Here is a 14,773-nt window from a genome sequence, read left to right as displayed (position 1 = left end):
ATGGTTTATTGAAATGCACACCATAAAATTCACCCATTTAAGGTGTACAGTTCAATGTTTTTTAGCATATCCACAAAGTTTTGCAAAAACTTCAGTTTCTTGTCAAATGAAAATAATTGTATATAACTTCATACAATTGTTGTGAGAGAGAAATGAGATTATGAATATTTACCAGCATATGGTAAACTCTCAATAAATGATCATTAATATTTTCATGATTAGAATGACAAGGATGACAGATAAAGGGGAACAACCAGGAATTTCCGCCACAGGGGACACAGCAGTGGTCACTGTCTGGGAGTTTGCTGCATGTTTTGCGGGATTGGAGCTACCCCAACTTTTCGTGTTCCTCCCACACCCTCTGAAGCCATGGCCTGCCCTTGAGGTGCTCAAGCTACCCCTGGATTGCAGTGGGACATGACAGCTGCTCAACAGCTGCTCAGGCTGCAGCACAATTCAAGGCAGGAAGTGGAGAGAAATACCATTTCATACAGAAAATTCATGGGGAAAGAAATTCAAGTGGGCAGCAGATTTGATCAGCTCCTACCTGGTCTCTTGGGGACCCAAAAAGATTTACTTTCAATATTATTATAACAACAATACTATTATTACTGTTTTATAAACCTCTTTCCAGAGGTAGTATGACAAGTTTAGACTAGAAGAGATTTCGAATATCCTCACCACAAAAAAACTCCTAAACATTTTTATACTAGTTACCCTAAATAACATACACATGTATTGAAGCATTAAACTACCCCATGCCGGTTGTGGTGGTGCACACCTATAATCCCAGCAGCTCAAGAGGCTGAGGCAGGAGGATCACAAGTTCAAAGGCAATCTCAGCAACTTAGTGAGACCCTGTCTCAAAATAAAAAATAAAAAGGGCCAGGGATATGGCTCAAGTGGTTAAGTGCCTCTGGCTTCAATCTCTGGCACCAAAAGAACAGAAAACAAAAACAAAACAAAACTGAACCCCATTAAAATATACAATTATTATGTATCAATTAAAAACATAAATACCAAAATAAATAAAATTTAGACTATAGTGAATATTTTTAGATTATGTATATTTTTGTTGTTGCTGTTTTAAGAGATTAAGAGTGTTGCCATGTTGCCCAGATGGCCTCAATAGATATTTAAGTTACTTCATACTTTTTTAAGAATTATTTTGACGGTAGTGGATGTCATCCACAGTCCCCTCATTCTCCTCAAGGACTGAGGCACTCATTACCCAGCTGCCAGCAATTTGTCTGCTGATGTGCCTATCTGGAATTGTCCTCAGCTAGGTGGACTGTCTGGTATCCAATAACTGACCCCATTAATGTGCATGTGGAGTGGGAAGTTCAAATGCCTGACCCCCTTGTTTCAATGGCAAGATTCCAAAGGCCCATCCCAACTCCAGAACTTTCCATGAGATTGGGTAAAGATTCTCATTGCAAGTGCTTCACAGCTTAAATTTCTCCTAGTGTTCAGTCCCACCTGACAAGTTCAAAATCCCTCCTTACAGGTATTGATAGCATTTCCCAATAATCTTTGCACACAAGTCTCTGTCTCTGAGTCTATTTTCTGAGTAACCTGATCTAAGTTTATTTGTTTTAATATTTTTTTGTTAACAGATTTTAGCAGAATTTCTTGATTCTTTTCAGGAAAGAAGTAGATCTTTGAGGAAAAGTACTTTGACAAATCTCCTGGGGTAAGATGTGTGACTCACTGGGAGGGAATTAGCAGGTAGGAGGGGAGGGTGGAGGGGTGGGGGGGCAGCCATTTTGCTTAAAGCAAAGGGAGAATTACTGGGTTTGCTCTGGATTAGGGCAGACACTAGTAAGGAGAAAGAGGAGGGCAAAGGAGAAGCCAAAGAAATGGAGAAGAACTAGAGTTCTGGACAGAAGCTGGGGCTGCTGAGAAAGGGCAAAGGACATTTAAGAAATTGGGTGATATTGTGTGGCTTCCATGGAAACCTCTCCTGTCTCCCCTCCACAGTTACCAGTGAACCCAGCTATGCTAACAGCAGCTCTGTGTGTGCGAAAGTCAAAGAAGGTGTTCCCTCTGAGGCGCCTGTGCAGCTGAGAGTGCAGATGAAGACTCAGGATCTAAAGACAGAGATGGCGTGTGAGCAGTCCCCAGAAGGCTGGGGACTCAGTGGATGCAGGAGGCAGACACGGCCTGAGCATCATCTGCTCCCTGCAGGTGTAACTCTGGTAAGGAACGTGTCAGTGCAGGTCTGCAGGCCTAGGGGAGCCTGGGAAAGGAAAAGCACTACTTTCTGTCATCTCTCTCCCTTCTGGATTCCCCAGCATGACGGCTGAGATGCTCAAGTGGCATGAAGCACCGTAACATCTAAGGGGAAAGAGTCATCCCGAAATTCAGGGAAGAGGGCTTCATTCCATGTTCCCTTTGACAACTATATTTAGAGAGAACAGCTTCCACTCCATTCACTCAAATTAGCCCCTTGCCTGGTTTGTCTGTTATAGTCATGATTGGCATTTTCCCATGGCCTCAGGTTCTGTAGTGATTATAATCCTGGTCAGTTTTATGCAATACTTTTTACCTTCCTATCTTCAGAGGCAAAATAACAAAGTAGGTAAGAGCTTGGGTCCTGAAGTTGGATGGTATTGGGTTTCAAATCTACTCTACCTAACCTTCTAAACCTTCTGAGCCTCTTCTCCAGACCTTAAAATGGGCTCTGCTATAGTTGAATCTGAAGAGTCCCCCAGCAACCAGGTGTTGAAAGATTGATCCTCTGCCTATAGCACTACTGGGAGATGGTGGAACTCTTTTTTTTTTTAATATTTATTTATTTAGCTATTGGCGGACACAACATCTTTGTTTGTATGAGGTGCTGAGGATCGAACCCGGGCCGCACGCATGACAGGCTAGTGCACTACCACTTGAGCCACATCCCCAGCCCATGGTGGAGCTCTTAAGAGGTGTCACCTAGTTGGAAGAATTTAGGACATTGGGAGAATGTCCTTGAAGGGGAGACTGTGACCCTGGTACCTTCCTCTGTCTTTGCTTCTCAGCTACCATGAATGAATAGAGCTCTTTTCCATGTGTTCCTGCTGTGGTTTACTGTGCTGCCACAGGCCCAAAGTAACACAGATAAGTAACCATGGACTGAAACCTCTGAAGCCATGAGATAAAACAAACCTTTTCTCCATTTAACTTGATTATTTCAGGTATTTCATCATAGTAACAGAAAACTAACAGGCTTCTAGTAGAATTTGCCTTAAAGGGCAAAGAATAAAGGAGGTAATCTATGTAAAGCATGCATGGACAATATGAACATTCAGCAAATAATGGTTATTATTATTTTTATCCTTTTTATCTGCCTACATTCCATGGCTTTAATATTCCCTGGTGTTAGACATTTAGATAGTTTTTAGTTTGGGTCAATTAAAAATAATAACCCACTTTGTTAGGTAGAGATTGGCACATAGGATAATTCAGTACTTTGGATTATATTTTAACTTTGTACCCTTTAGCTAATTGATAACAGTCACATACCTGTTGGTGGTTATGTTAAACAAATTAGTACATATAATGTGCTTAGAGGAGTGTCTGCCACATGACCCACTTTATAGAAGTGTTAGGCAGTGTTATTTTTGTAATTATTCTTCCACTGGTTCTCCTAAGCCTTCCCTCCCACTACTGGGCCCTCTTGATTGGATTTCAATGAAATGCTGATGATCTTGCTGTCTCTGTCAAGTGTCCCTTTCCCCGAATCCTGCAGGGAAAGAATCAAATTTACATCATTTAAAACTTTGGCTAAGAGCTGGGAATATAGATCAGCGTGCCTAGCATGCTCAAGGTCCTGGATTCCACCCCTGGGACTACAAAAAAGAAAAAGAAAAAGACACTTCAGCTAATTTGGACAAGAGAAAGAAACCTCCCATAGAGTACTTAAGAGTCCTAGAGCTCCACATTCAGCCTGAGCTCCATTTCTGCCACAACAGTTACACCTGTCATTAATATAGCCTTTGTGCCTGAGAAACAGTCTGATGATACCTTCTCGCAGAACATTTGTTCCCTGCTCCAGGGAGGAACGTCAGGCTGGCACTGAACAAAATGGTGAAACTAAAAACAGACCACAATCCTCTCCTATGGCTGATTCCTTAGTTTCCTTTGCTTCTTATCACTGGGGACATCTCAACAGAGCAGGAAGCCATAGGCTTCCAAGCCAGACAAACCTGAACTCACACCTGGCTCACACACCTACTGACTGGGTGGGTAGTTTGGGCAAGTTACTTAACTTTCTGAAAAATGGGGATAATCCTTACCACCCAAGGTGTTTTTGTTTTAAATTGTGGTAAAACATACAAGATGTAAAATATACTACCTTGGGGCTGGGGCTGTGGCTCAAGCGGTAGCGTGCTCGCCTGGCATGTGTGCGGCCCAGGTTCAATCCTCAGCACCACATACAAACAAAGATGTTGTGTCCGCCGAAAACTAAGAAATAAATATTAAAAAATTCTCTCTCTCTCTCTCTCTCTCTCTCTCTCTCTCTCTCTAAAAAAAAAAAATAAATAAAATATACTACCTTCTCCATTTTTAAGTGTTCAGTTCAGTGGCACTAAACACACACAATTGTTTTGAGGATGAAATGTAATAATGTAAGTAAAACCTCCAGCCCATAAACTGGAGCATTGTGCATACTTAATGAATGTAGTCCTCTTCTCTGATGATTTCTCCCACTGAGCATGCTCCACAGGATTGTGGAAATGAGCAGGAATGCCTCAGTCAGTTTGGAGTTTAAGTTCAAACTCTCCTCCTGTCCCTTATGGAAGCCCTGGTCTGCCCTATCTGTGGCGTGCTCATCCCAGAGTTGGTTCTATGTGGGAAGAAGAGGCAAAGGGGCTGGCAAGCTCAGGAAATCTGTTTCCTGAGAGATCCGCCCAAAAACCCGTTATCCTCCTGGGGAGGAGGAAGCAGTCATATCTGGGGCTTTCCAAACAGCTGAACTAGGCCAAGGGGTGAAAATTAGAGAGTCAATCAGACTTCAGCTTAGTAGAAGAAAGTCATTTCTATCATTTGCTTATGAACCTATAACATGAAAGGTCACTCTTTTTTTTTTTTTTTTTAAGTGCTTGTTGTTTCTTCTTTTACTTTTTGGTGTAGTCAAAGCAATGTAACATGCAATTTAAAAATAAATTACACTGAGAATCTTTATAACAATAAACAACAGTCACCATTCTCTTCCCACTCAGCCAGGTTCTCTCTGAAGGGTAAATCGAAGGCTATCAATAGACATCATGGCGTGAATGTATACTGAGCCTATTGATTTACTATGCTTTAATTTTAATTTTATATTTTTACTGTGCTGGGGATCAAAGTCAGGGGCTCATGCATGCTAGGCAAGCCCTCTACTACTGAACTATACCCCTAGCCCTTGTACTTTAATTTTATTGTTTGTGCAGTTCCCTACTCTACCCACCCCGAAGTTAATATTTATCTTGGTTTTTCATTTACTTTATCTTCTGTGTAGCATATCCTCCAACATCCTTGCAAGCCAATATTTTCATATAAACTTATCAGATGATCTGCTGTGGTTAGATGCTCCTCTGAATGCAAAAGCAATAATGTTAAGGAAAAAAGTATCAGTTATGAAAGAGGGGGTATCACTATATATATGATAGACATTGAAAAGATAAAAATATTATAAGCCACTTTATTCAAACTTAGAGAAAATGGACCAATTTCTTGAGAAACACAAATATTAAAACTTAAGAATAGGGCTGGGGTTGTGGCTCAGTAGTAGAGCGCTCACCTAGCATGGGTGAGGCACTTGGTTCGAGCCACAGCACCACATAAAGATAAATAAATAAAGATATTGTGTTCACCTACAACTAAAACATATTTTAAAAAAACTTAAGAAATTGACAACCTCAAAAGCTGTATATCTATTAAAGAAATTGAATTCCTAGTTAAAACCCTTTCCATAAGGAAAACTTCAGCCTTCTCCATTTAAGATGACCTTCTGGTGAATTCTATCAAAGGTTTAAGAAATAAATAATAATAGCAAGTCTACACAAACTCTTCCAGAAAATAAAACACTTTATAATTCATTTTATGAGGGCAGCATTACCCTGAAACCAAAGTCACACAAATAATTTAAAAGAATAAAACAAATATTAAAGATTAATATCTCTCATGGACATAGACATAAAAATACTTAGCCAACTATCAACAAATCAAATCCAGCAATATATAAAAAGAACACTATATCAGTATTATTCAAGCTTTCCCCCAGGAATACAAGGTGAGTTTAACATTCAAAAACCAATGTAATTTACCATACTAACAGAATAAAAAAGATTACCACATGATAATCTCAATATGTATAGAAAGAGCATGTGATAAAATTAAAACCCCACTCATAAAAACTTTCACCAAACCTGATAACAAACGTCTACATCACACTGCAGTTTGTTAAGCAGCAATAGGAATAGCTCCTGTCCCCTAACAATATGAGTTTATTACTTTTCCATATAACTTACTGGGATTTGAGATGGGAATAGAAATAAATATACATGTTTAATCTGCCATGTTGAATCTGAACAATAAGATTTCACTGCCTCTGATCTTTTCCTTTCTCTATTCCTGTTGTCGTGGATTAGGCTGTCATCCCTCTTTCTGGATAGTTACAAAAATTCTCTAAACGGTTTGTTCAGTAACATCATCCTCTGATTTCTTCTCTGGCAGGGGGACTGGTATTAAAATGTGAAAACCTGATTACATTGTTTCTTCTCTTTAAATCCACCAAGAACCCCTCTGCTGCTTTTAGATTAACTTCTAACAGGCTGAGCAAGGTGGAGGGAAGGAAGAGTTTAATTTTGAAGATTTCAGAACATGGATGATTTCCCAGAGGTGACGTCCAGTTACGTCTTAAGAAAACAATCCTCCATGTGGCCTTCCTTCAGCTTCTGGCTCTGTCTTTGCATTGCTTCACGTTACAGTCACATTTAAGACAGGTGTCTTCCTCTCCATTTCTGCTCTTTTCATTTCTCAACTTGCTGAATCTGGCTTTTGACCCCACCCCACCAAAGAAACTACTCTACCAGGTTATTCATGAACATTCTTCTTCAAATTTTAAACTTCATTTTGAAATCATTTACTATTTTTTTTAGAGAGAGAGAGAGAGAATTTTTTAATATTTATTTTTAGTTTTCAGTGGACACAGCATCTTTATTTTTATGTGGTGCTGAGGATTGAACCCAGTGCCCCGGGCATGCCAGGTGAGTGCGCTATCACTTGAGCCACATCCCCAGTCCCTCATTTACTATTTTTTAATGTCGTAAAAATAGTACAAAGAATTTCCATATACACTTTACCCAGCTTCCCCAAATGACATTATTTATAATCACCATGTAAAGAACAAAACCAGAATATTAACATTGATCAAATTATGTTGACTAATCTATAAACCTTAATTCAAATTTTCTAAATGGGCTCACCAATGGAACAGAATGCAGTCTAGGATCACGTACTGTAGCAGATTGTCAGGTCTCCTTAGGTTCTTTCTGTCTGTAATAGTTCCCCAGGCATTCATTCTTTCTGTTTGTTTGATTTGATTTGAACATTTTTGAAGGGTACTGCCCAGATGTATTGTCGAATATTGTTGAATGATTTGAGCTTGTCTGAATTATCCATAATTAAATTAATTACTATGGTAGGCAGGTAATGCCTCTTTTTGGAGTGGGGACACTGGGGATTGAACCCAGGCATGTTCTACCACTGTGCTATATCCCTAGTCCTTTTTATTTTTTATTTTGAGACAGTATCTCATTAAGTTGCCCAGGTTGGCCTCAAACTTGCAATTCTTCTGCTTCAGCCTCCTGAGTCACTGGGATTATAGGTATATGCCACTGTTCACATCCAAATCCCTGGAACCTGTAAATATGCTGGGTTCCACTGTAAAGGGGAATTAAGGGTGCAGATGATTAAGGATGCTAGGTATTAAAATGCAACAAAATTTGAATTAAGGTTTATAGATTAGTCAACACTATTATATCAATGTTAATATTCTGGTTCAGGATACTCTGAACTATCCAGGCAGGCCCAATAAAATCACAAGGGTCCTTATAAGTGGAAGAAGGAAGCAGAAAGGGGAGAATCAGAGAGATGAAAGTGTGAGAAGGACCCAGACTGATATTGTTGACTTTGAGGACAGAGGAACAGGGCTATAAGCCAAGGAATATGGGAGGCCAATAGAAGGTGGGAAGGGCCAGGAAATGGTTTTTCTCTTACAGCTTCTAGAAGGAACACAGTCCTGCTGACAGCTTGATTTTAGCCCAGTAAGACTCATTTCAGACTTTTGACCTTTAGCATTATAAGATAATAAATCAGCTGGGATGTAGCTCAGTGGTAGAGTGCTTTCCTGTCATGCACAAGGACCTGGGTTCAATTCCCAACATGGCAATAAATAATAAATCTAAGATAATAAGTTTGTGTTGAGTTATGTTCACATAATTTGTCACAGTGGTAAAATCAAATTGATTTTGATACCTGAAGGAGGAGTTCTGCTGTAATGAATGCCTAAACTGTGGAATTGGACAGTGGGAAGAGGCTGGAAGAATTATGAGGTGCATAATAGAAAAAACCTGGATTACCTTAAGCAGACCCTTAGTAGAAATAGTAATAATTGCCAATGAGGAATCCGAAAAGTGGGGAGAAAACACATATCATTCAGAGAACAAGTCAGCCAGAACAAGCTGCTGTAGAAATGTGGATGTTAAAGACATTATCAATGAGGGCTTGGGAGGAAATGAGGAACATGTTATTGGAAACTGAAAGTAAGGAAATCCTTGTTATATGGTGGCAGAAAGCTGAGCAGAGCTGTGTTCTGTACTCATGTGGAGAATAGAATTTGTAGGTGATGAGATTGGCCATTTAGACGAGGTTTCTGATCTTCTTGCTATTTCTAGGAAGCTATATGGAAAGAAATCAATTGAGGGAAGAATTTTTAAACAAACAGGAATGAGAATTGGGTTATTTGGGAATTTCTTAACCTATCCAGATTGCAAAAGACGGTAAAATTGAGAAATCTGCGGTAAGCAAAGTATTCTAGAGAAAAATCCAAAGGTGTGGCTGGACAAATTTTGCTTATACCTCAGAAAGATCAAAAAGTTGAATTAATTAATCTAGAATTGTCTGCTGTGAATTGATTATGTCTATTGCAGTGCTTTGCATTAAGGATTGTCGTTTTCTTGATTGAGAACCTATAGAAGGGCTGGGGCTGGGGCTCAGCAGTAGAGTGCTCAGCTAGCATGTGCGAGGTGCTAGATTCGATTCTCAGCACCACACAAAATAAATTAATAAAATAAATGTTAAAAAGACCTTATGTGTCAACAAAGAAACCATAATAAATTTTTTTTAAAAAAGAACCTATAGAGTGAAATTGTATTGAGTGATTTGATGAATAAAGCATTGAAAAGGGCAAAAAAAAAAATGTTGGAGCACTTTATCCACAGAAGACATTTTAGAGTATGTAAGGCCGTCCTGACTGCCCAGAGCTGCTGTCATGGCGGTCACTCTGTGGGGCTTCTTCCATCTTTGCCCAGAGTTTGGAAGTACCCAGGGCTGCAGCCAAGGGATAGAGAGAGTAGGGTCAGCCTAAGAGATTGTTTCGAGATTGAGGGGCGTGCAGTTGTTCCAGGGGTGAAGCCTCAGGACTGGATCTGAGTGCTTATAGACAGAGAAGAGCACATCGGCTTCCTTAAGACAGACTGGAGTTTTGGGGTTCGTGATATACCTTCTGGATCTTATGTAGTGGAAGTTATTTCTCCAGCTTACAAGTTTGACAGAGCTGATATCACTTCAAAAAGAAAAATGAGAGCAAGATACATGAATTATATCAAAACATCAGAAGTGGCCAGACTGCCCTATCCTCTCCAGTGAAATCTTCAGGTCCACAAGGGGTAGGAATGATGATGGGATGAGTTAGACATCATTACCCTAAGTAAAGGTATGAAGACACGAATGCTATGAAAATACTTTGGGTACAACCAGTGACTTGCAATATTGTGCTCTATATGTGTAATATGAAATGAACTGCATTCTGCCATCATGTATAACAAACTAGAAAAATAAATAATTTAATAAAGAAAAAAGAAATCTTCAGGTACACCTTCTTACTTTATTAAAAGGGAATCATGGGGCTGAACAGACTTTCTTATGAATCCAATGATTATGATGATGGTTCTTCCATTATTGATATTTGTGCTTCTGCCCAAAGTGGTCAACACAAGTGATCCTGACATGAGACAGGAGATGGAGAGTCAATGAATACGCTGAATTCCAACCATGAATTGCCTGATGTATCTGAGTTCATGACAAGACTCTTCTCTTCAAAATCACCTGGCAAATCTAGCAGTGGCAGCAGTAAAACAAGCAAAAGTGGGGCTGGCAAAAGAAAGTAGTCCGGTAGTTCACGGCAGGCATTTGCACAAACACAGCGACACTGGGTGGCATCCAAGTTTTGAGGGAAAACCATGTGAAGCAACTAGTATAAAGTGAGTCATCCTGAAAGTTGATCTCTTACAACTGTTGTATATGCTAACTTGTTAACAGATGTTTTATACTTGGTACACAAGAAAACCCAACTTTCATTCTTTGTCTGTATGAGATCAATATTGATGTCACAGTGTCCTATAGAAAATGACATTAATAAATCATATGAAGACTGTAAAGGGAGAAAGGGAAAGGGAAAGAGAGAGGGAGAGGGAGAGGGAGAAGGAGAAAAAGAGGGAGAAGGGGAGAGAGAGAGAGAGAGAGAGAGAGAGGGAGAGGGAGAGGGAGAGGGAGAAGGGGGAGAGAGAGAGAGAGAGAGAGAGAGAGAGAGAGAGAGAGAGAAAGAGAGAGAGAGAGAGAATGTGAGCCAGGCATGGTTGTACATGCCTGGAATCCAAGCAGTTCTGGAGGCTGAGGCAGGAGGATTTGAAAGTTCAAAGCCAGCCTCAGGAATATAGGGAGGCCCTCAGCAACTTATCGAGATCCTATTTCTAAATAAAAATATAAAAAGGGCTGGAGATGTGGCCCAGTGGTTAAGCATCCCTGGGTTCAATCCCCAGTACCAAAATAAAATAAAATAATAGAAAAAAATAAAATAAAGAGTATGTAACTCAGCTATTTTGGCAGACACTAAATGTGGAGGAAAGATCAGGGAAGGACCTGTGAATAAGCCTCTTGCCTGATGGAGTGAATCCCCATGACATATACAAGAGATCCTCTAGGTTTTTGAGAATATTCTTCCAGCAGAAATACTGCCAACTTGAATTGAAAAGGACAGAAAGAATGAAGTGTTAAGAAGGTTAGTGGATCCCCAAAATTCACTGGTAAGAAATAGGTTGATAAAACTACTCAGCTACAAACACCAGCAAAAGGAAAGATGCCTCAGAGAGGGCTGAGCTTTGAGTCCCAAGAGGGAAGCTTGAATCACCAAGGATTATTCCCAAGTCTGAAAACTTAATGTTATTTTTCCGTAGACTTTGAAATTTTATGTGACTGGTGATTGCTCAGTTTCTTCCATTTTCTCCCCATCTTCAGTGGGAATGCCTGCACCTATGACCTGATGCCTGTGTCTCCATATTTCGGACACAGATAAGTTGTTTTCTAGCTTCAAACATGCACAGGTGGAAAGGAATTTTGTTCCAGAATGGACTAGATCTACAGCCTCACCCACGTTTAATAGAGATGATATTATTTGTGATTTCTGAGCTGATAATGCTTAGATGACATTTTGGACTTCAGTATTAGTTAAGAATTTCCGGGACCTGGGAAGTGAGTATCTTACAGGTGGGTCAGATTGAATCTTTGGGAAACAGAGGATGAACTCAATTTTGTTGTATCAGAAATAGGAATCTAACCTAAGTGTCAAATGATACCAACAGACACTTATCTTTTTATTTTTTAAAACCAGAACACTTATTGGATGGTCAATTGCTGAAACTCCCAAGAGGAACTGGATGCTGCACAGCTGCGCTCTTGGGTTTAGGAGTTGTTCCTTCACGGAATCGACGCCTGAATCTGTGGTGTACAATTTTTAGGTGCCTCATTAGACCAGTCCTGGTGGTGTTTCCTCTTTCAGCTTTGGCATGCCAGTTACACTTTCTCTTGCACTTGGCAGGGTAGCCACATTTGCCACAGGTCAACTTCTAAAGGTGGTAGGCCTTAGAACCCCAGCAGTGGCACAATGTGTGCATCTTATTATGACATTTTCCAAATGACAAGGTTCCCTTCCTCATCTCACTTCTGTCACAGAAACCAAAGAATCCAATAGGTACTTTTTGACCTGCAGCCTATGATACCATTTCTAGTCTCTTCCATTGGCTCTTTAGCCCCATATATTCCTTTTTACATTATTTTCTTGGTACTTCTTTTCAGTCTTTATGGTAATTCCTTCCTCTATTTGTCCCTTGAATGTCAGGACAATTCAGAATGCAGTCCTGCTCCTTCTCTTCTCAGTGAAATATTATATCTTTGGATAATTCAATCAATTCCCTCAATATCCATAAGTACCTCTACCCAAGTTTGTGTCTCCATCCCAGACCACTCTCCTGACCCCTGATCCATTTAATCATCTACTTTCAGGATGTCTCCGTGTGGGTGTTCCAGCAGACATTGCAAACTCATCCTTTAACCACACCCTACACCCCTGCCCACACATCCAGCTTCTGCCTTTCTTTCCCGCCTCTCTCCCTCCTCCCATACTCCTCCCACTCAGCACCTTGGCACCCTCAGTTCTCACTTCCTTGCTGAGAAAAGCCAACATACCCTTGCAAACTGCTACTCCGTTTAGCATGCCCTTCTTTCCGTTCTCCTTCCAGGCTGAAAGCTGATGGTCCCTCAGGACTTATTTCAAGAAACACCTACTTTGTTGGGGGGGATTGCTCCCTCCTCTTGATATTTCAACCTGGCTTCCTCTTCTGCATTGCCTTAACAGCCTGACTACATTCATTTACTGGTATGTGCAGCCAACACAAGCATTGACTGAGCACCGCTGGTACTCCTGACACCACACTCGACTCCAGGGTACAAAGGAGAACAGGATTCTGTCTCCATCATCACACAGAAGTTTAAAGAAGAAAACAAAGACTCAGGCAATGACACTGGTATTGCAACTAAAGGAAGGTTGGGGAGGGGAAGGGATGTAGAAGATGGACGTTCAGGCGGTGATCGATGAAGCTGGAGAAAGAAAGATGCTTTGGGGAACCTCAGGATTCCTCTAGAATTTAGAATGAGGTGGTTAGTGGGGTGAAACAGGGAACAGGCTCGCAGGTGCCTGAGCAAATAGATGGGCTAAGGAGGTGAGAGTTGATCTTGGAGAGCCTTTGCAGGCACTGAAAGGGGGCCACTGTGGCTGTCATTAGGAAAATGGATTGGAGTAGTCAAGGAGGGACAGAGATAGGAGTTACAGGTACCAGGCTGGGTTTGTGGTTCAAGCGGTAGCGCGCTCGCTTGGCATGCGTGCAGCCTGGGTTTGATCCTCAGCACCACATACAAAGATGTTGTGTCCGCCACAAACTAAAAAAATAAATATTAAAATTCTCTCCCAGGGCTGGGGATGTGGCTCAAGCGGTAGCGCGCTCGCCTGGCATGCGTGCGGCCCGGGTTTGATCCTCAGCACCACATACAAAGATGTTGTGTCCGCCACAAACTAAAAAAATAAATATTAAAAATTCTCTCTCTCTCTCTGTCTCTCCCTCTCTCACTCTCTCTTTAAAAAAAAAAAAAATTCTCTCCCTCTCTCTCTCTCTTTAAAAAAAAAAAAAAAGTTACAGGTACCAAGGTACCAAGTGAGAAACGCTGCCTGGTGGTGGAGATGATGAGATATTAGGGAAAATATTGTTAGATATTAGATATTGTTAGATATTAAATATTAGATATTGTTAGATATTAGAAGAGAGGCAGAACTTGAGGCTGACACGCAGAGACTTAACATTTTTGTCTCTGCCACTGATCTGTCTTGCTCAACTTGGCATCCACAGCAGTGAGGAAAATGCCTGGTACCTACTAGGTCCTTGGCAAATATTTCCTGAATTCCTTTTTTTTTAATTGTGGCTGCATTTTCAAAATGGAAAATTCACAAAACTGATCTAACTAGATAAAATTTGAAAATGAGATTGTACCGGGAAGGCCCAGGTGGCAGTGCTAGCTGTACTTTGGAAATTTCCAGGAGAGTTGTGGGTCTACTATTCTCTTGGCCCCCTCTTTGATGCTACAATGAAAATTGCATTTAATCATCTTCTATTTTACTCAGAGTGAGAAAATCCTCTTGATTGGTGAAAACAGCTGTGAATTAGCATCAAAAGACCTTCTTTTCTAGAAAACTTCTCTTTTGCCTGAGAATCTTACCAGCAGAGACCTATCTGGTTTCGTGGGTTCTTGGTATTATCATGAGGAAAATTTTAGCTCGGGATTCAGACATGGCTGGTATAGATGGGAGCTTTGCAATCTAGTAGAGGGACCATCAACCAAGGATAACTGGCTTAGAATCCAGGTCAACTACTTATCCTGTGAGCTTGAGTAGGTTATTTCATCTTTCTCAAGCTCATATATGCAACAGAGTCAACTATCCCTACCTTGTACACAAGTTACACTTCCTACACTCACTGTGGGCCCCCTGCAAGATATTCCCACCTTCCTCCAGCTTTATGTATTGGCAAGAAGGTCAGCTGTACATTTTATCTTCAAATGTAGCTTGACAGGATTTAGTGCCTTCCTTGTGAGGCCATTATGTTTGGGGGTGCGCTTTAATGACTAAAGCTGTGGATAAAAG

The 14,773-nt window shown here is 40.6% G+C and overlaps 2 pseudogenes; one reads left to right on the top strand and one right to left on the bottom strand.

Annotated features, from left to right (window-relative positions):
• Positions 1–9,444: 9,444 nt before the first annotated feature.
• On the top strand, positions 9,445–10,415 carry LOC143397245 (endoplasmic reticulum membrane protein complex subunit 7 pseudogene; annotated as a pseudogene).
• A 1,515-nt stretch (positions 10,416–11,930) lies between these two features.
• LOC143397237 (large ribosomal subunit protein eL37-like) lies at positions 11,931–12,239 on the bottom strand (annotated as a pseudogene).
• Positions 12,240–14,773: the final 2,534 nt, after the last annotated feature.

Source organism: Callospermophilus lateralis, chromosome 1, assembly GCF_048772815.1.
Source record: "Callospermophilus lateralis isolate mCalLat2 chromosome 1, mCalLat2.hap1, whole genome shotgun sequence".
Classification (NCBI taxonomy): Eukaryota; Metazoa; Chordata; class Mammalia; order Rodentia; family Sciuridae; genus Callospermophilus; species Callospermophilus lateralis.
The sequence above is the reverse complement of the archived record's forward strand: the minus strand, read 5'-3'. Positions and strand labels throughout refer to the sequence as shown.